At 37.0% G+C, this 21,473-nt stretch overlaps 1 long non-coding RNA gene across 5 annotated transcripts in view; it reads right to left on the reverse strand.

Annotated features, from left to right (window-relative positions):
• LOC127833481 (uncharacterized) overlaps positions 1-21,473 on the reverse strand; it is an 80,197-nt gene that overhangs the window by 43,449 nt on the left and 15,275 nt on the right. The window contains exon 1 of one of the 5 annotated variants that reach the window (XR_008027439.1): positions 17,301-17,366. The exons of 3 other annotated variants lie outside the window; for them this stretch is intronic. This is a non-coding gene — a long non-coding RNA (uncharacterized LOC127833481). Of the gene's footprint in view, positions 1-11,940; positions 12,007-17,300; positions 17,367-21,473 lie in introns of those variants that run through there. One more of the 5 variants, XR_008027438.1, reaches the window with a different exon arrangement.

Below are 21,473 nucleotides of genomic sequence, written 5' to 3' on the forward strand. Positions count from 1 at the left end.
TCTCTCAAAAATTGCGTATAAGTTCTCTATGTTCTCTCATTGTTCAGTTCTCTCAATGATCGTGTCTTAATTTTTCTCAATAATCGCGCATAAATTCTCTATGTTCTCTCATTGTTCTATTCTCTCAGTGGTCGCGTATAAGTTTTCTTTGTTCCTTTCGTGGTAAGTTCTCTCAATGATCGCGTATAAGTTCTCTTAAGTTCTCTCAGTGTTTAGTTCTCTTAATGATCGCGTTTTAAGTTCTCTCAGTTATGGTGTATAAGAGCGCTAAGTTCTCTCAGTGGTAAGTTCTCTCATTGCCCGCGTTTTAATTTGTCTCTGTGATCGCCTGTTAAGTTCTGTCAGTGATCGCGTCCTAATTTCTCTCAATTATCGCGTATAAGTTCTCTATGTTCTCTCATTGTTCAGTTCTCTCAATGATCGCGTCTTAATTTCTCTCAATAATCGCGCATAAGTTCTCTATGTTCTCATTGTTCAGTTCTTTCAATGATCGTGTCTTAATTTTTCTCAATAATCGCGCGTAAATTCTCTATGTTCTCTCATTGTTCTGTTCTCTCAGTGGTCGCGTATAAGTTTTCTTTGTTCTTTTTGTGGTAAGTTCTCTCAATGATCGCGTATAAGTTCTCTTAAGTTCTCTCAGTGTTTAGTTCTCTTAATGATCGCGTCTTAAGTTCTCTCAGTTATCGTGTATAAGTGCGCTAAGTTCTCTCAGTGTTAAGTTCTCTCATTGCCCGCGTTTTAATTTGTCTCTGTGATCGCCTGTTAAGTTCTGTCAGCGGTCGCGTCCTTATTTCTCACAATAGTCGCGTATAAGTTCTCTATATTCTCTCATTGTTCAGTTCTCTCAATGATCGCGTTTTAATTTCTCTCAATAATCCCGCATAAGTTCTCTATGTTCTGTATTTGTTCAGTTCTCTCAGTGGTCGCGTATAGGTTTTCTTTGTTGTCTTCGTGTTAAGTTCTCTCAATGATCGCGTATAAGTTCTCTAAGTTCTCTCAGTTTTTAGTTCTCTTAATGAGATCGCGTCTTAAGTTCTCTCAGTTATCGTGTATAAGTTTGCTAAGTTCTCTCAGTCATAGGTTCTTTCATTGACCGTGTGTTAATTTGTCTCTGTAATCGCGTGTTAAGTTCTAACTAAGTTCCAACCTAATTTCTCTCAATAATCGCGTTTTAGTTCTCTATATTCTCTCATTGTTCAGTTCTCTCAATGATCGCATCTTAATTTCTCTCAATAATCGCGCATAAGTTCTCTATGTTCTCTCATTGTTCAGTTCTCTCAATGATCGGGTCTTAATTTTTCTCAATAATCGCGCATAAATTCTCTATGTTCTCTCATTGTTCTGTTCTCTCAGTGGTCGCGTATAAGTTTTCTTTGTTCTTTTCGTGGTAAGTTCTCTCAATGATTGCGTATAAGTTCTCTTAAGTTCCATCAGTGTTTAGTTCTCTTAATGATCGCGTCTTAAGTTCTCTCAGTCATCGTGTATAAGTGCGCTAAGTTCTCTCAGTGTTAGGTTCTCTCATTGACCGTGTGTTAATTTGTCTCTGTAATCGCCTGTTAAGTTCTAACTAAGTTCCAACCTAATTTCTCTCAATAATCGCGTATTAGTTCTCTATATTCTCTCATTGTTCAGTTCTCTCAATGATCGCATCTTAATTTCTCAATAATCGCGCATAAGTTCTCTATGTTCTCTCATTGTTCAGTTCTCTCAATGATCGTGTCTTAATTTTTCTCAATAATCGCGCATAAATTCTCTATGTTCTCTCATTGTTCTGTTCTCTCAGTGGTCACGTATAAGTTTTCTTTGTTCTTTTCGTGGTAAGTTATCTCAATGATCGTGTTAAAGTTCTCTTCAGTTTTCTAAGTGTTAAGTTCTCTTAATGATCGCGTCTTAAGTTCTCTCAGTTATCGTGTATAAGTGCGCTAAGTTCTCTCAGTGTTAAGTTCTCTCATTGCCCGCGTTTTAATTTGTCTCTGTGATCGCCTGTTAATTTCTGTCTGTGGTTGCGTCCTTATTTCTCACAATAATCGCGTATAAGTTCTCTATATTCTCTCATTGTTCAGTTTTCTCAATGATCGCGTCTTTATTTCTCTCAATAATCGCGCATAAGTTCTCTATGTTCTCTCATTGTTCTGTTCTCTCAGTGGTCGCGTATAAGTTTTCTTTGTTCTTTTCGTGGTAAGTTCTCTCAATGATCGCGTATAAGTTCTCTTAAGTTCTCTCAGTGTTTAGTTCTCTTAATGATCGCGTCTTAAGTTCTCTCAGTTATCGTGTATTAGTGCGCTAAGTTCTCTCAGTGTTAAGTTCTCTCATTGCCCGCGTTTTAATTTGTCTCTGTGATCGCCTGTTAAGTTCTGTCAGTGGTCGCGTCATTATTTCTCACAATAATTGCGTATAAGTTCTCTATATTCTCTCATTGTTCAGTTCTCTCAATGATCGCGTCTTAATTTCTCTCAATAATTGCGCATAAGTTCTCTATGTTCTCTCATTGTTCAGTTCTCTCAATGATCGTGTCTTAATTTTTCTCAATAATCGCGCATAAATTCTCATTGTTCTGTTCTCTCAGTGGTCGCGTATAAGTTTTCTTTGTTCTTTTCGTGGTAAGTTCTCTCAATGATCGCGTATAAGTTCTCTTAAGTTCTCTCAGTGTTTAGTTCTCTTAATGATCGCGTCTTAAGTTCTCTCAGTTATCATGTATAAGTGCGCTAAGTTCTCTCAGTGTTAGGTTCTCTCATTGACCGTGTGTTAATTTGTCTCTGTAATCGCCTGTTAAGTTCTAACTAAGTTCCAACCTAATTTCTCTCAATAATCGCGTATTAGTTCTCTATATTCTCTCATTGTTCAGTTCTCTCAATGATCGCGTCTTAATTTCTCTCAATAATCGCGTTTAAGTTCTCTATGTTCTCTCATTGTTCAGTTCCCTCAATGATCGTGTCTTAATTTTTCTCAATAATCGCGCATAAATTCTCTATGTTCTCTCATTGTTCTATTCTGTCAGTGGTCGCGTATAAGTTTTCTTTGTTCTTTTCGTGGTAAGTTCTCTCAATGATCGCGTATAAGTTCTCTTAAGTTCTCTCAGTGTTTAGTTCTCTTAATGATCGCGTTTTAAGTTCTCTCAGTTATGGTGTATAAGTGCGCAAAGTTCTCTCAGTGTTAAGTTCTCTCATTGCCCGCGTTTTAATTTGTCTCTGTGATCGCCTGTTAAGTTCTGTCAGTGATCGCGTCCTAATTTCTCTCAATTATCGCGTATAAGTTCTCTATGTTCTCTCATTGTTCAGTTCTCTCAATGATCGCGTCTTAATTTCTCTCAATAATCGTGCATAAGTTATCTATGTTCTCATTGTTCAGTTCTTTCAATGATCGTGTCTTAATTTTTCTCAATAATCGCGCATAAATTCTCTATGTTCTCTCATTGTTCTGTTCTCTCAGTGGTTGCGTATAAGTTTTCTTTGTTCTTTTTGTGGTAAGTTCTCTCAATGATCGCGTATAAGTTCTCTTAAGTTCTCTCAGTGTTTAGTTCTCTTAATGATCGCGTCTTAAGTTCTCTCAGTTATAGTGTATAAGTTTGTAAAGTTCTCTCAGTGTTAAGTTCCCTCATTGACGGCGTTTTAATTTGTCTCTGTGATCCCGTGTTAAGTTCCGTCAGTGGTCGCGTCCTTATTTCTCACAATAATCGCGTATAAGTTCTCTATATTCTCTCATTGTTCAGTTCTCTCAATGATCGCATCTTAATTTCTCTCAAAAATTGCGTATAAGTTCTCTATGTTCTCTCATTGTTCAGTTCTCTCAATGATCGTGTCTTAATTTTTCTCAATAATCGCGCATAAATTCTCTATGTTCTCTCATTGTTCTATTCTCTCAGTGGTCGCGTATAAGTTTTCTTTGTTCCTTTCGTGGTAAGTTCTCTCAATGATCGCGTATAAGTTCTCTTAAGTTCTCTCAGTGTTTAGTTCTCTTAATGATCGCGTTTTAAGTTCTCTCAGTTATGGTGTATAAGTGCGCTAAGTTCTCTCAGTGTTAAGTTCTCTCATTGCCCGCGTTTTAATTTGTCTCTGTGATCGCCTGTTAAGTTCTGTCAGTGATCGCGTCCTAATTTCTCTCAATTATCGCGTATAAGTTCTCTATGTTCTCTCATTGTTCAGTTCTCTCAATGATCGCGTCTTAATTTCTCTCAATAATCGCGCATAAGTTCTCTATGTTCTCATTGTTCAGTTCTTTCAATGATCGTGTCTTAATTTTTCTCAATAATCGCGCGTAAATTCTCTATGTTCTCTCATTGTTCTGTTCTCTCAGTGGTCGCGTATAAGTTTTCTTTGTTCTTTTTGTGGTAAGTTCTCTCAATGATCGCGTATAAGTTCTCTTAAGTTCTCTCAGTGTTTAGTTCTCTTAATGATCGCGTCTTAAGTTCTCTCAGTTATCGTGTATATGTGCGCTAAGTTCTCTCAGTGTTAAGTTCTCTCATTGCCCGCGTTTTAATTTGTCTCTGTGATCGCCTGTTAAGTTCTGTCAGCGGTCGCGTCCTTATTTCTCACAATAGTCGCGTATAAGTTCTCTATATTCTCTCATTGTTCAGTTCTCTCAATGATCGCGTCTTAATTTCTCTCAATAATCGCGCATAAGTTCTCTATGTTCTGTATTTGTTCAGTTCTCTCAGTGGTCGCGTATAGGTTTTCTTAGTTGTCTTCGTGTTAAGTTCTCTCAATGATCGCGTATAAGTTCTCTAAGTTCTCTCAGTTTTTAGTTCTCTTAATGAGATCGCGTCTTAAGTTCTCTCAGTTATCGTGTATAAGTTTGCTAAGTTCTCTCAGTCATAGGTTCTCTCATTGACCGTGTGTTAATTTGTCTCTGTAATCGCGTGTTAAGTTCTAACTAATTTCCAACCTAATTTCTCTCAATAATCGCGTTTTAGTTCTCTATATTCTCTCATTGTTCAGTTCTCTCAATGATCGCATCTTAATTTCTCTCAATAATCGCGCATAAGTTCTCTATGTTCTCTCATTGTTCAGTTCTCTCAGTGGTGGCGTATAAGTTTTCTTTGTTGTCTTCGTGTTAAGTTATCTCATTGATCGCGTATAAGTTCTCTAAGTTCTCTCCGTTTTTAGTTCTCTTAATGATCGCGTCTTAAGTTCTCTCAGTTATCGTGTATAAGTGCCCTAAGTTCTCTCAGTGTTAGGTTCTCTCATTGACCGTGTGTTAATTTGTCTCTGTTATCGCGTGTTAAGTTCTAACTAAGTTCCAACCTAATTTCTCTCAATAATCGCGTATAAGTTCTCTATATTCTCTCATTGTTCAGTTCTCTCAATGATCGCTTATTAATTTGTCTCTGTGATCACGTGTTAAGTTTTGTCAATGGTCGCATCCTAATTTCTCTCAATAATCTGGTATAAGTTCTCTTTGTTTTCTCATTGTTCAGTTCTCTCAATGATCGCGTCATAATTTCTCTCAATAATCGCGCATAAGTTCTCTATGTTCTGTAATTGTTGAGTTCCTAGTCAGGGCGTATAGGTTTTCTTTGTTGTCTTTGTGTTAAGTTTTCTCAATGATCGCATATAAGTTCTCTAAGTTCTCTCAGTGTTTAGTTCTCTTAATAATCGCGTCTTAAGTTCTCTCAGTTATCGTGTATAAGTTTGTAAAGTTCTCTCAGTGTTAAGTTCCCTCATTGACGGCGTTTTAATTCGTCCTTGTGATCGCGTGTTAAGTTCTGTCAGTGGTCGCATCCTTATTTCTCACAATAATCGCGTATAAGTTCTCTATATTCTCTCATTGTTCAGTTCTCTCAATGATCGCATCTTAATTTCTCTCAAAAATTGCGTATAAGATCTCTATGTTCTCTCATTGTTCAGTTCTCTCAATGATCGTGTCTTAATTTTTCTCAATAATCGCGCATAAATTCTCTATGTTCTCTCATTGTTCTGTTCTCTCAGTGGTCGCGTATAAGTTTTCTTTATTCTTTTTGTGGTAAGTTCTCTCAATGATCGCGTATAAGTTCTCTTAAGTTCTCTCAGTGTTTAGTTCTCTTAATGATCGCGTCTTAAGTTCTCTCAGTTATCATGTATAAGTTCGCTAAGTTCTCTCAGTGTTTAGTTCTCTCATTGTCAGCGTTTTAATTTGTCTCTGAGATCGCGTGTTAAGTTCTGTCAGTGGTCGCGTCCAAATTTCTCACAATAATCGCATATAAGTTCTCTATATTCTCTAATTGTTCAGTTCTCTCAATGATCCCGTCTTAATTTCTCTCAATAATTGCGTATAAGTTCTCTATGTTCTCTCATTGTTCAGTTCTCTCAATGATAGTGTCTTAATTTTTCTCAATAATCGCGCATTAATTCTCTTTGTTCTCTCATTGTTCTATTCTCTCAGTGGTCGCGTATAAGTTTTCTTTGTTCTTTTCGTGGTAAGTTCTCTCAATGATTGCGTATAAGTTCTCTTAAGTTCTCTCAGTGTTTAGTTCTCTTAATGATTGCGTCTTAAGTTCTCTCAGTTATCGTGTATAAGTGCGCTAAGTTCTCTCAGTGTTAAGTTCTCTCATTGCCCACGTTTTAATTTGTCTCTGTGATCGCCTGTTAAGTTCTGTCAGTGATCGCATCCTAATTTCTCTCAATTATCGCGTATAAGTTCTCTATGTTCTCTAATTGTTCAGTTCTCTCAATGATCCCGTCTTAATTTCTCTCAATAATCGCGCATAAGTTCTCTATGTTCTGTAATTGTTCAGTTCTCTCAGTGGTCGCGTATAGGTTTTCTTTGTTGTCTTCGTGTTAAGTTCTCTCAATGATCGCGTATAAGTTCTCTAAGTTCTCTCAGTGTTTAGTTCTCTTAATAAGCGTGTCTTAAGTTCTCTCAGTTATCGTGTATAAGTTCGTGAAGTTCTCTCAGTGTTAAGTTCCCTCATTGACGGTGTTTTAATTTGTCTCTGTGATCGCGTGTTAAGTTCTGTCAGTGGTCGCGTCCTTATTTCTCACAATAATCGCGTATAAGTTCTCTATATTCTCTCATTGTTCAGTTCTCTCAATGATCGCGTCTTAATTTCTCTCAATAATCGCGTATAAGTTCTCTATGTTCTCTCATTGTTCAGTTCCCTCAATGATCGTGTCTTAATTTTTCTCAATAATCGCGCATCAATTCTCTATGTTCTCTCATTGTTCTATTCTGTCAGTGGTCGCGTATAAGTTTTCTTTGTTCTTTTCGTGGTAAGTTCTCTCAATGATCGCGTATAAGTTCTCTTAAGTTCTCTCAGTGTTTAGTTCTCTTAATGATCGCGTTTTAAGTTCTCTCAGTTATGGTGTATAAGTGCGCAAAGTTCTCTCAGTGTTAAGTTCTCTCATTGCCCGCGTTTTAATTTGTCTCTGTGATCGCCTGTTAAGTTCTGTCAGTGATCGCGTCCTAATTTCTCTCAATTATCGCGTATAAGTTCTCTATGTTCTCTCATTGTTCAGTTCTCTCAATGATCGCGTCTTAATTTCTCTCAATAATCGTGAATAAGTTATCTATGTTCTCATTGTTCAGTTCTTTCAATGATCGTGTCTTAATTTTTCTCAATAATCGCGCATAAATTCTCTATGTTCTCTCATTGTTCTGTTCTCTCAGTGGTTGCGTATAAGTTTTCTTTGTTCTTTTTGTGGTAAGTTCTCTCAATGATCGCGTATAAGTTCTCTTAAGTTCTCTCAGTGTTTAGTTCTCTTAATGATCGCGTCTTAAGTTCTCTCAGTTATAGTGTATAAGTTTGTAAAGTTCTCTCAGTGTTAAGTTCCCTCATTGACGGCGTTTTAATTTGTCTCTGTGATCCCGTGTTAAGTTCTGTCAGTGGTCGCGTCCTTATTTCTCACAATAATCGCGTATAAGTTCTCTATATTCTCTCATTGTTCTGTTCTCTCAATGATCGCATCTTAATTTCTCTCAAAAATTGCGTATAAGTTCTCTATGTTCTCTCATTGTTCAGTTCTCTCAATGATCGTGTCTTAATTTTTCTCAATAATCGCGCATAAATTCTCTATGTTCTCTCATTGTTCTATTCTCTCAGTGGTCGCGTATAAGTTTTCTTTGTTCCTTTCGTGGTAAGTTCTCTCAATGATCGCGTATAAGTTCTCTTAAGTTCTCTCAGTGTTTAGTTCTCTTAATGATCGCGTTTTAAGTTCTCTCAGTTATGGTGTATAAGAGCGCTAAGTTCTCTCAGTGGTAAGTTCTCTCATTGCCCGCGTTTTAATTTGTCTCTGTGATCGCCTGTTAAGTTCTGTCAGTGATCGCGTCCTAATTTCTCTCAATTATCGCGTATAAGTTCTCTATGTTCTCTCATTGTTCAGTTCTCTCAATGATCGCGTCTTAATTTCTCTCAATAATCGCGCATAAGTTCTCTATGTTCTCATTGTTCAGTTCTTTCAATGATCGTGTCTTAATTTTTCTCAATAATCGCGCGTAAATTCTCTATGTTCTCTCATTGTTCTGTTCTCTCAGTGGTCGCGTATAAGTTTTCTTTGTTCTTTTTGTGGTAAGTTCTCTCAATGATCGCGTATAAGTTCTCTTAAGTTCTCTCAGTGTTTAGTTCTCTTAATGATCGCGTCTTAAGTTCTCTCAGTTATCGTGTATAAGTGCGCTAAGTTCTCTCAGTGTTAAGTTCTCTCATTGCCCGCGTTTTAATTTGTCTCTGTGATCGCCTGTTAAGTTCTGTCAGCGGTCGCGTCCTTATTTCTCACAATAGTCGCGTATAAGTTCTCTATATTCTCTCATTGTTCAGTTCTCTCAATGATCGCGTTTTAATTTCTCTCAATAATCCCGCATAAGTTCTCTATGTTCTGTATTTGTTCAGTTCTCTCAGTGGTCGCGTATAGGTTTTCTTTGTTGTCTTCGTGTTAAGTTCTCTCAATGATCGCGTATAAGTTCTCTAAGTTCTCTCAGTTTTTAGTTCTCTTAATGAGATCGCGTCTTAAGTTCTCTCAGTTATCGTGTATAAGTTTGCTAAGTTCTCTCAGTCATAGGTTCTTTCATTGACCGTGTGTTAATTTGTCTCTGTAATCGCGTGTTAAGTTCTAACTAAGTTCCAACCTAATTTCTCTCAATAATCGCGTTTTAGTTCTCTATATTCTCTCATTGTTCAGTTCTCTCAATGATCGCATCTTAATTTCTCTCAATAATCGCGCATAAGTTCTCTATGTTCTCTCATTGTTCAGTTCTCTCAATGATTGGGTCTTAATTTTTCTCAATAATCGCGCATAAATTCTCTATGTTCTCTCATTGTTCTGTTCTCTCAGTGGTCGCGTATAAGTTTTCTTTGTTCTTTTCGTGGTAAGTTCTCTCAATGATTGCGTATAAGTTCTCTTAAGTTCCATCAGTGTTTAGTTCTCTTAATGATCACGTCTTAAGTTCTCTCAGTTATCGTGTATAAGTGCGCTAAGTTCTCTCAGTGTTAAGTTCTCTCATTGCCCGCGTTTTAATTTGTCTCTGTGATCGCCTGTTAAGTTCTGTCAGTGATCGCATCCTAATTTCTCTCAATTATCGCGTATAAGTTCTCTATGTTCTCTCATTGTTCAGTTCTCTCAATGATCGCGTCTTAATTTCTCTCAATAATCGCGCATAAGTTCTCTATGTTCTGTATTTGTTCAGTTCTCTCAGTGGTCGCGTATAGATTTTCTTTGTTGTCTTCGTGTTAAGTTCTCTCAATGATCGCGTATAAGTTCTCTAAGTTCTCTCAGTGTTTAGTTCTCTTAATAATCGCGTCTTAAGTTCTCTCAGTTATCGTGTATAAGTTGGTAAAGTTCTCTCAGTGTTAAGTTCCCTCATTGACGGCGTTTTAATTTGTCTCTGTGATCGCTAATTAAGTTCTGTCAGTGGTCGCGTCCTTATTTCTCACAATAATCGCGTATAAGTTCTCTATATTCTCTCATTGTTCAGTTCTCTCAATGATCGCATCTTAATTTCTCTCAAAAATTGCGTATAAGTTCTCTATGTTCTCTCATTGTTCAGTTCTCTCAATGATCGTGTCTTAATTTTTCTCAATAATCGCGCATAAATTCTCTAAGTTCTCTCATTGTTTTATTCTCTCAGTGGTCGCGTATAAGTTTTCTTTGTTCTTTTCGTGGTAAGTTCTCTCAATGATCGCGTATAAGTTCTCTTAAGTTCTCTCAGTGTTTAGTTCTCTTAATGATCGCGTCTTAAGTTCTCTCAGTTATCGTGTATAAGTGCGCTAAGTTCTCTCAGTGTTAAGTTCTCTCATTGCCCGCGTTTTAATTTGTCTCTGTGATCGCCTGTTAAGTTCTGTCAGTGGTCGCGTCCTTATTTCTCACAATAATCGCATATAAGTTCTCTATGTTCTCATTGTTCAGTTCTCTCAATGATCGTGTTTTAATTTTTCTCAATAATCGCGCATAAATTCTCTATGTTCTCTCATTGTTTTGTTCTCTCAGTGGTCGCATATAAGTTTTCTTTGTTCTTTTCGTGGTAAGTTCTCTCAATGATCGCGTATAAGTTCTCTTAAGTTCCTTCAGTGTTTAGTTCTCTTAATAATCGCGTCTTAAGTTCTCTCAGTTATCGTGTATAAGTTCGTAAAGTTCTCTCAGTGTTAAGTTCCCTCATTGACGGCGTTTTAATTTGTCTCTGTGATCGCGTGTTAAGTTCTGTCAGTGGTCGCGTCCTTATTTCTCACAATAATCGTGTATAAGTTCTCTATATTCTCTCATTGTTCAGTTCTCTCAATGATCGTGACTTAATTTCTCTCAATAATCGCGCATGAGTTCTCTATGTTCTCTCATTGTTCAGTTCTCTCAGTGGTGGCGTATAAGTTTTCTTTGTTCTCTTCGTGTTCAGTTATCTCAATGATAGCGTATAAGTTCTCTAAGTTCTCTCAGTTTTTAGTTCTCTTAATGATCGCGTCTTAAGTTCTCTCAGTCATCGTGTATAAGTGCGCTAAGTTCTCTCAGTGTTAGGTTCTCTTATTGACCGTGTGTTAATTTGTCTCTGTAATCGCCTGTTAAGTTCTAACTAAGTTCCAACCTAATTTCTCTCAATAATCGCGTATTAGTTCTCTATATTCTCTCATTGTTCAGTTCTCTCAATGATCGCATCTTAATTTCTCAATAATCGCGCAGATGTTCTCTCATTGTTCAGTTCTCTCAATGATCGTGTCTTAATTTTTCTCAATAATCGCGCATAAATTCTCTATGTTCTCTCATTGTTCTGTTCTCTCAGTGGTCACGTATAAGTTTTCTTTGTTCTTTTCGTGGTAAGTTATCTCAATGATCGCGTTAAAGTTCTCTTCAGTTTTCTAAGTGTTAAGTTCTCTTAATGATCGCGTCTTAAGTTCTCTCAGTTATCGTGTATAAGTGCGCTAAGTTCTCTCAGTGTTAAGTTCTCTCATTGCCCGCGTTTTAATTTGTCTCTGTGATCGTCTGTTAATTTCTGTCTGTGGTTGCGTCCTTATTTCTCACAATAATCGCGTATAAGTTCTCTATATTCTCTCATTGTTCAGTTCTCTCAATGATCGCGTCTTTATTTCTCTCAATAATCGCGCATAAGTTCTCTATGTTCTCTCATTGTTCAGTTCTCTCAGTGGTGGCGTATAAGTTGTCTTCGTGTTAAGTTATCTCAATGATCGCGTATAAATTCTCTAAGTTCTCTCAGTTTTTAGTTTTCTTAATGATCGCGTCTTAAGTTGTCTCAGTTATCGTGTATAAGTGCGCTAAGTTCTCTCAGTGGTAGGTTCTCTCATTAACTGTGTGTTAATTTGTCTCTGTAATCGCGTGTTAAGTTTTAACTAAGTTCCAACCTAATTTCTCTCAATAATCGCGTATTAGTTCTCTATATTCTCTCATTGTTCAGTTCTCTCAATGATCGCGTATTAATTTCTCTAAGTAATCGTGTATAAGTGCGCTAAGTTCTCTCAGTGTTAAGTTCTCTCATTGACCATGTGTTAATTTGTCTCTGTAATGGAGTGTTAAGTTCTTACCAAGTTCTTACCTAATTTCTCTCAAAAATCGCGTATAAGTTCTTTAAGTTCTCTCAGTGTTAAGTTCTCTCAATGATCGCGTCTTAAGTTCTCTCAGTTATCGCGTATAAGTGCTCTATGTTCTCTCAGTGTTAAGTTCTCTCAGTGATCGCATCTAAATTTTTCTTATTGATCGCGTATATGTTCTTATTTTTCTATCAATGTGAAGTTGGAAACACGATTGACCCCTTAACAGCCAAATACCTCCCGAAATACACCCTGAAATGCACCCAAATGCACCCAAATTCGCTCAAAATACCCAAATACTCATAATTTTGGCAGGTTAGGGTTAGAGTTAGGGTTAGGTTAGGGTAAGGTTAGGGTATTTTGAGAGTATATTGGGTACTTTGAGCATATTTGGGGGGGGGGTCTAAGGTTTTCTCAGTTATCATGTATAAGTGCTCTAAGTTCTATCAGTGTTAAATTCTCTCAACAATAGCGTCTTAATTTTTCTCATTGATAACATCTTATTTTCTCTCAGTAATTGCATATAAGTTCTCTCAGTTCTCTCAGTGTTTATTTCTCTCAATGATCGCGTCTTAAGTTCTCTCAGTTATCATGTATAAGTTCGCAAAGTTCTCTCAGTGTTTAGTTCTCTCATTGTCAGCGTTTTAATTTGTCTCTGAGATTGCGTGTTAAGTTCTGTCAGTGGTCGCGTCCAAATTTCTCACAATAATCGCATATAAGTTCTCTATATTCTCTAATTGTTCAGTTCTCTCAATGATCGCGTCTTAATTTCTCTCAATAATCGCGCATAAGTCCTCTATGTTCTGTAATTGTTCAGTTCTCTCAGTGGTCGCGTATAGGTTTTCTTTGTTGTCTTCGTGTTAAGTTCTCTCAATGATCACGTATAAGTTCTCTAAGTTCTCTCAGTGTTTAGTTCTCTTAATAATCTCGTCTTAAGTTCTCTCAGTTATCGTGTATAAGTTCGCTAAGTTCTCTCAGTGTTAAGTTCCCACATTGACGGCGTTTTAATTTGTCTCTGTGATCGCGTGTTAAGTTCTGTCAGTGGTCGCGTCCTTATTTCTCACAATAATCGCGTATAAGTTCTCTATATTCTCTCATTGTTCAGTTCTCTCAATGATCGCGTCTTAATTTCTCTCAATAATCGCGCATAAGTTCTCTATGTTCTCTCATTGTTCAGTTCTTTCAATGATCGTGTCTTAATTTTTCTCAATAATCGCGCATAAATTCTCTATGTTCTCTAATTGTTCTGTTCTCTCAGTGGTCGCGTATAAGTTTTCTTTGTTCTTTTTGTGGTAAGTTCTCTCAATGATCGTGTATAAGTTCTCTGAATGTTTAGTTTTTTAACGATTGCGTCTTCAGTTCTCTCAGTTATCGTGTATAAGTGCCCTAAGTTCTCTCAGTGTTAAGTTCTCTCATTGCCCGCGTTTTAATTTGTCTCTGTGATCGCCTGTTAAGTTCTGTCAGTGGTCGCGTCCTTATTTCTCACAATAATCGCGTATAAGTTCTCTATATTCTCTCATTGTTCAGTTCTCTCAATGATCGCGTCTTAATTTCTCTCAATAATTGCGTATAAGTTCTCTATGTTCTCTCATTGTTCAGTTCTCTCAATGATCGTGTCTAAATTTTTCTCAATAATCGCGCATAAATTCTCTATGTTCTCTCATTGTTCTATTCTCTCAGTGGTCGCGTATAAGTTTTCTTTGTTCTTTTCGTGGTAAGTTCTCTCAATGATCGCATATAAGTTCTCTCAGTGTTTAGTTCTCTTAATGATCGCGTCTTAAGTTCTCTCAGTTATCATGTATAAGTGCGCTAAGTTCTCTCAGTGTTAAGTTCTCTCATTGCCCGCGTTTTAATTTGTCTCTGTGATTGCCTGTTAAGTTCTGTCAGTGATCGCGTCCTAATTTTTCTCAATTATCGCGTATAAGTTCTCTATGTTCTCTCATTGTTCAGTTGTCTCAATGATAGCGTCTTAATTTCTCTCAATAATCGCGCATAAGTTCTCTTTGTTCTGTAATTGTTCAGTTCTCTCAGTGGTCGTGTATAGGTTTTCTTTGTTGTCTTCGTGTTAAGTTCTCTCAATGATCGCGTATAAGTTCTCTAAGTTCTCTCAGTGTTTAGTTCTCTTCATAATCGCGTCTTAAGTTCTCTCAGTTATCGTGTATAAGTTCGTAAAGTTCTCTCAGTGTTAAGTTCCCACATTGACGGCGTTTTAATTTGTCTCTGTGATTGCGTGTTAAGTTCTGTCAGTGGTTGCGTCCTTATTTCTCACAATAATCGTGTATAAGTTCTCTATATTCTCTCATTGTTCAGTTCTCTCAATGAGTGTCTTAATTTCTCTCGATAATCGCGCATAAGTTCTCTTTGTTCTCTCATTGTTCAGTTCTCTCAGTGGTGGCATATAAGTTTTCTTTGTTCTCTTCGTGTTAAGTTATCTCAATGATCGCGTATAAGTTCTCTAAGTTCTCTCAGTTTTTAGTTCTCTTAATGATCGCGTCTTAAGTTCTCTCAGTTATCGGGTATAAGTGCGCTAAGTTCTCTCAGTGTTAGGTTCTCTCATTGACCGTGTGTTAATTTGTCTCTGTTATCGCGTGTTAAGTTCTAACTAAGTTCCAACCTAATTTCTCTCAATAATCGCATATAAGTTCTCTATATTCTCTCATTGTTTAGTTCTCTCAATGATCGCTTATTAATTTGTCTCTGTGATCACGTGCTAAGTTTTGTCAATGGTCGCATCCTAATTTCTCTCAATAATCGGGTATAAGTTCTCTATGTTCTCTCATTGTTCAGTTTTTTCAATGATCGCGTCATAATTTCTCTCAATAATCGCGCATAAGTTCTCTATGTTCTGTAATTGTTCAGTTCTCTCAGTGGTTGCGTATACTTTTTCTTTGTTGTCTTCGTGTTAAGTTCTCTCAATGATCGCGTATCAGTTCTCTAAGTTCTCTCAGTGTTTAGTTCTCTTAATAATCGCGTCTTAAGTTCTCTCAGTTATCGTGTATAAGTTCGTAAAGTTCTCTCAGTGTTAAGTTTCCTCATTGACGGCGTTTTAATTTGTCTCTGTGATCGCGTGTTAAGTTCTGTCAGTGGTCGCGTCCTTATTTCTCACAATAATCGTGTATAAGTTCTCTATATTCTCTCATTGTTCAGTTCTCTCAATGATCGTGTCTTAATTTCTCTCAATAATCGCGCATAAGTTCTCTGTGTTCTCTCATTGTTCAGTTCTCTCAGTGGTGGCGTATAAGTTTTCTTTGTTCTCTTCATGTTAAGTTATCTCAATGATCGCGTATAAGTTCTCTAAGTTCTCTCAGTTTTTAGTTCTCTTAATGATCGCGTCTTAAGTTCTCTCAGTCATCGTGTATAAGTGCGCTAAGTTCTCTCAGTGTTAGGTTCTCTCATTGACCGTGTGTTAATTTGTCTCTGTAATCGCCTGTTAAGTTCTAACTAAGTTCCAACCTAATTTCTCTCAATAATCGCGTATTAGTTCTCTATATTCTCTCATTGTTCAGTTCTCTCAATGATCGCATCTTAATTTCTCAATAATCACGCATAAGTTCTCTATGTTCTCTCATTGTTTAGTTCTCTCAATGATCGTGTCTTAATTTTTCTCAATAATCGCGCATAAATCTCTATGTTCTCTCATTGTTCTGTTCTCTCAGTGGTCATGTATAAGTTTTCTTTGTTCTTTTCGTGGTAAGTTATCTCAATGATCGCGTTAAAGTTCTCTTCAGTTCTCTAAGTGTTAAGTTCTCTTAATGATCGCGTCTTAAGTTCTCTCAGTTATCGTGTATAAGTGCGCTAAGTTCTCTCAGTGTTAAGTTCTCTCATTGCCCGCGTTTTAATTTGTCTCTGTGATCGCCTGTTAATTTCTGTCTGTGATTGCGTCCTTATTTCTCACAATAATCGCGTATAAGTTCTCTATATTCTCTCATTGTTCAGTTCTCTCAATGATCGCGTCTTAATTTCTCTCAATAATCGCGTATAAGTTCTCTATGTTCTCTCATTGTTCAGTTCTCTCAATGATCGTGTCTTAATTTTTCTCAATAATCGCGCATAAATTCTCTATGTTCTCTCATTGTTCTATTCTCTCAGTGGTCGCGTATAAGTTTTCTTTGTTCTTTTCGTGGTAAGTTCTCTCAATGATCGCGTATAAGTTCTCTTAAGTTCTCTCAGTGTTTAGTTCTCTTAATGATCGCGTTTTAAGTTCTCTCAGTTATGGTGTATAAGTGCGCTAAGTTCTCTCAGTGTTAAGTTCTCTCATTGCCCGCGTTTTAATTTGTCTCTGTGATCGCCTGTTAAGTTCTGTCAGTGATCGCGTCCTAATTTCTCTCAATTATCGCGTATAAGTTCTCTATGTTCTCTCATTGTTCAGTTCTCTCAATGATCGCGTCTTAATTTCTCTCAATAATCGCGCATAAGTTCTCTATGTTCTCATTGTTCAGTTCTTTTAATGATCGTGTCTTAATTTTTCTCAATAATCGCGCATAAATTCTCTATGTTCTCTCATTGTTCTGTTCTCTCAGTGGTCGCGTATAAGTTTTCTTTGTTCTTTTCGTGGTAAGTTTCTCTCAATGATCGCGTATAAGTTCTCTTAAGTTCTCTCAGTGTTTAGTTCTCTTAATGATCGCGTCTTAAGTTCTCTCAGTTATCGTGTATTAGTGCGCTAAGTTCTCTCAGTGTTAAGTTCTCTCATTGCCCGCGTTTTAATTTGTCTCTGTGATCGCCTGTTAAGTTCTGTCAGTGGTCGCGTCCTTATTTCTCACAATAATTGCGTATAAGTTCTCTATATTCTCTCATTGTTCAGTTCTCTCAATGATCGCGTCTTAATTTCTCTCAATAATTGCGCATAAGTTCTCTATGTTCTCTCATTGTTCAGTTCTCTCAATGATCGTGTCTTAATTTTTCTCAATAATCGCGCATAAATTCTCATTGTTCTGTTCTCTCAGTGGTCGCGTATAAGTTTTCTTTGTTTCTGTTCGTGGTAAGTTCTCTCAATGATCGCGTATAAGTTCTCTTAAGTTCTCTTAGTTTTTAGTTTTCTTAATGATCGCGTCTTAAGTTGTCTCAGTTATCGTGTATAAGTGCGCTAAGTTCTCTCAGTGGTAGGTTCTCTCATTGACTGTGTGTTAATTTGTCTCTGTAATCGCGTGTGTTAAGTTCTAACTAAGTTCCACCACCTAATTTCTCTCAATAATCGCGTATTAGTTCTCTATATTCTCTCTCATTGTTCAGTTCTCTCAATGATCGCGTATTAATTTCTCTAAGTATCGTGTATAAGTGCGCTAAGTTCTCTCAGTGTTAAGTTCTCTCATTGACCATGTGTTAATTTGTCTCTGTAATGGAGTGTTAAGTTCTTACAAGTTCTTACCTAATTTCTCTCAAAAATCGCGTATAAGTTCTTTAAGTTCTCTCAGTGTTAAGTTCTCTCAATGATCGCGTCTTAAGTTCTCTCAGTTATCGCGTTATAAGGCTCTATGTTCTCTCAGTGTTAAGTTCTCTCAGTGATCGCATCTAAATTTTTCTTATTGATCGCGTATATGTTCTTATTTTTCTATCAATGTGAAGTTGGAAACACGATTGACCCCTTAACAGCCAAATACCTCCCGAAATAACCCTGAAATGCACCCAAATTCGCTCAAAAATACCCCAAATACTCATAATTTTGGCAGGTTAGGGTTAGAGTTAGGGTTAGGTTAGGGTAAGGTAGGGTATTTGAGAGTATATTGGGTACTTTGAGCATATTTGGGGGGGGTCCAGGTTTTCTCCAGTTATCATGTATAAGTGCTCTAGTTCTATCAGTGTTAAATTCTCTCAACAATAGCGTCTTAATTTTTCTCATTGATAACATCTTATTTTCTCTCAGTAATTGCATATAAGTTCTCTCAGTTCTCTCAGTGTTTATTTCTCTCAATGATCGCGTCTTAAGTTCTCTCAGTTATCATGTATAAGTTCGCTACGTTCTCTCAGTGTTTATGTTCTCTCAAGTGTCAGCGTTTTAATTTGTCTCTGAGATCGCGTGTTAAGTTCTGTCAGTGGTCGCGTTCCAAATTTCTCACAATAATTCGCATATAAGTTCTCTATATTCTCTTATTGTTCAGTTCTCTCAATGATCGCGTCTTAATTTCTCTCAATAATCGCGCATAAGTCCCTCTATGTTCTGTAATTGTTCAGTTCTCTCATGGTCGCGTATAGGTTTTCTTTGTTGTCTTCGTGTTAAGTTCTCTCAATGATCGCGTATAAGTTCTCTAAGTTCTCTCAGTGTTTAGTTCTCTTAATAATCATCGTCTTAAGTTCTCTCAGTTATCGTGTATAAGTTCGTAAAGTTCTCTCAGTGTTAAGTTCCCCACATTGACCCGGGCGTTTTAATTTGTCTCTGTGATCGCGTGTTAAGTTCTGTCAGTGGTCGCGTCCTTATTTCTCCACAATAATCGCGTATAAGTCTCTATATTCTCTCATTGTTTCAGTTCTCCTCAATGATCGCGTCTTAATTTCTCTCAATAATCGCGCATAAGTTCTCTATGTTCTCTCATTGTTCAGTTCTTTCAATGATGGTGTCTTAATTTTTCTCAATAATCGCGCAATAAATTCTCTATGTTCTCTAATTGTTCTGTTCTCTCAGTGGTCCGTATAAGTTTCTTTGTTCTTTTTGTGGTAAGTTCTCTCAATGATCGTGTATAAGTTCTCTGAATGTTTTAGTTTTTTTAACTATTGCGTCTTCAGTTCTCTCAGTTATCGTGTATAATGCCCTAAGTTCTCTCAGTGTTAAGTTTCTCCTCATTCCCGCCCGCGTTTTAATTTGTCTCTGTGATCGCCTGTTAAGTTCTGTCAGTGGTCGCGTCCTTATTTCTCACAATAATCGCGTATAGGTTCTCTATATTCTCTCATTGTTCAGTTCTCTCAATGATCGAGCTTAATTTCTCTCAATAATTGCGTATAAGTTCTCTATGTTCTCTCATTGTTCAGTTCTCCTCTCAATTTTCGTGTCTAAATTTTTCTCATAATTGTACATCGCGCATAAATTCTCTATGTTCTCTCATTGTTCTATTCTCCAGTGGTCGAGTGATAAGTGTTTCTTGTTCTTTTCGTGGTAAGTTCTCTCAATGATCGCGGTATATAAGTTCTCTCAGTGTTTAGTTGTCTTAATGATCGCGTCTTAAGTTCTCTCAGTTATCATGTATAAGTGTGCTAAGTTCTCTCAGTGTTAAGTTCTCTCATTGCCCGCGTTTTAATTTGTCTCTGTGATTGCCTGTTAAGTTCTGTCAGTGATCGCGTCCTAATTTCTCTCAATTATCGCGTATAAGTTCTCTATGTTCTCTCATTGTTCAGGTTGTCTCAATGATAGCGTCTTAATTCCTCTCAATAATCGCGCATAAGTTCTCTTTGTTCTGTATTGTTCAGTTCTTCTCTCAGTGGTCGCTTGTATAGTTTTCTTTGTTGTCTTCGTGTTAAGTTCTCTCAATGATCGCGTATAAGTTCTTAAGTTCTCTCAGTGTTTAGTTCTCTTAATAATCGCGTCTTAAGTTATTCAGTTATCGTGTATAAGTTCGTAAAATTGTCTCATGTTAAGTTCCCTCATTGACGGGCGTTTTAATTTGTCTCTGTGATCGCGTGTTAAGTTCTGTCAGTGGTCGCGTCCGTAAGTTCTCTCAATGATCGCGTATAAGTTCTCTTAAGTTCTCTCATGTTTAGTTCTCTTAATGATCGCGTCTTAAGTTCTCTCAGTTTATCGTGTATAAGTGCGCTAGTTCTCTCAGTGTTAAGTTCTCTCATTGCCCGCGTTTTAAATAATTTTGTCTCCTGTGATCGCCTGTTAAGTTCTGTCAGTGATCACGTCATAATTTCTCTCAATTATCGTGTATAAGTTCTCTCTGTTCTCCTCATTGTTCAGTTCTCTCAATGATCGCGTCTTAATTTCTCTCAATCATCGCGGATAAGTTCTTTATGTTCTGTAATTGTTGAGTTCTCAGTGGGGCGTATAGGTTTCTTTTTTTCCTTCGTGTTAAGTTCTCTCATGATCGCGTATAAGTTCTCTAATTCTCTTCAGTGTTTAGTTCTCTTAATAATCGCGTCTTAAATTCTCTCAGTTATCGTGTATAAGTTTGTAAAGTTCTCTTCAGTGCAAGTTTTCCTCATTGACGGCGTTTTAATTTGTCTCTGTGATCGCGTGTTAATTCTGTCAGTGTCGCGTCTTATTTCTCACAATATTGCGTATAAGTTCTCTATATCTCTCATTGTTCAGTTCTCTCAATGATCGCATCTTAATTTCTATTCTCTCAAAAATTGCGTATAGTTTCTCTATGTTCTCATTGTTCAGTTCTCTCAATGATCATGTCTTAATTGTTTCTCAATAATCGCGCATAAATTATCTATGTTCTCTCATTTCTATTCTCTTCTCTGTGGTCGCGTATAAGTTTTCTTCTTTGTTCTTTTCGTGGTAAGTTCTCTCAATGATCCCGTATAATTTCTCTATCTTCTCTCATTGTTCAGTTCTCTCAATGATCGCGTCTTAATTTTTCTCTCTCAATAATCGCGTGTAAGTTCTCTATGTTCTCTCATTGTTCAGTTCTCTCAATGAACGTGTCTTAATTTTTCTCAATAATCGCGCATAAATTCTCTATGGTTCTCTCATTGTTCTATTCTCTCAGTGGTCGCGTATAAGTTTTCTTTGTTTATTTTCGTGGTAAGTTTCTCTCAATGATCGCGTATAAGTTCTCTTAAGTTCTCTCAGTGTTTAGTTCTCTTAATATCGCGTCTTAAGTTCTCTCAGGTCTCGTGTATAAGTGCGCTAAGTTCTCTCAGTGTTAAGTTCTCTCATTGCCGCGTTTTAATTTGTCTCTGTGATCGCCTGTTAAGTTCTGTCAGTGATCGCGTCCTAATTTCTCTCAATTATCGCGTATAAGTTCTCTATGTTCTCTCATTGTTCAGTTCTCTCAATGATCGCGTCTTAATTTTCTCTCAATAATCGCGCATAAGTTCTCTATGTTCTGTAATTGTTGTTCCTAGTCAGGGTCGTATAGGTTTTCTTTGTTGTCTTTGTGTTAAGTTTTCTCAATGATCGCATATAAGTTCTCTAAGTTCTCTCAGTGTTTAGTTCTCTTAATATCGCGTCTTAATTTCTCTCAGTTATCGTGTATAAGTTTTGTAAAGTTCTCTCTCAGTTTTAGTTCCCTCATTGACGGCGTTTTAATTTGTCCTTGTGATCGCGTGTTAAGTTCTGTCAGTGGTCGCATCCTTATTTCTCACAATAATCGCGTATAATTCTCTATATTCTCTCATTGTTCAGTTCTCTCAATGAATCGCATCTTAATTTCTCTCAAAAATTGCGTATAAGTTCTCTATGTTCTCTCATTGGTTCAGTTCTCTCAATGATCGTGTCTTAATTTTTTTCTCAATAATCGCATAAATGCTCTATGTTTCTCTCATTGTTTGTTCTCCTCAGTGGTCGCGTATAAGTTTTCTTTGTTCTTTTTGTGGTAATTTCTCTCCATGATCGCGTATCAGTTCTCTTAAGTTCTCTCAGTGTTTAGTTCTCTTATGATCG

This window comes from Dreissena polymorpha, chromosome 6 (assembly GCF_020536995.1).
Source record: "Dreissena polymorpha isolate Duluth1 chromosome 6, UMN_Dpol_1.0, whole genome shotgun sequence".
Classification (NCBI taxonomy): domain Eukaryota; kingdom Metazoa; phylum Mollusca; class Bivalvia; order Myida; family Dreissenidae; genus Dreissena; species Dreissena polymorpha.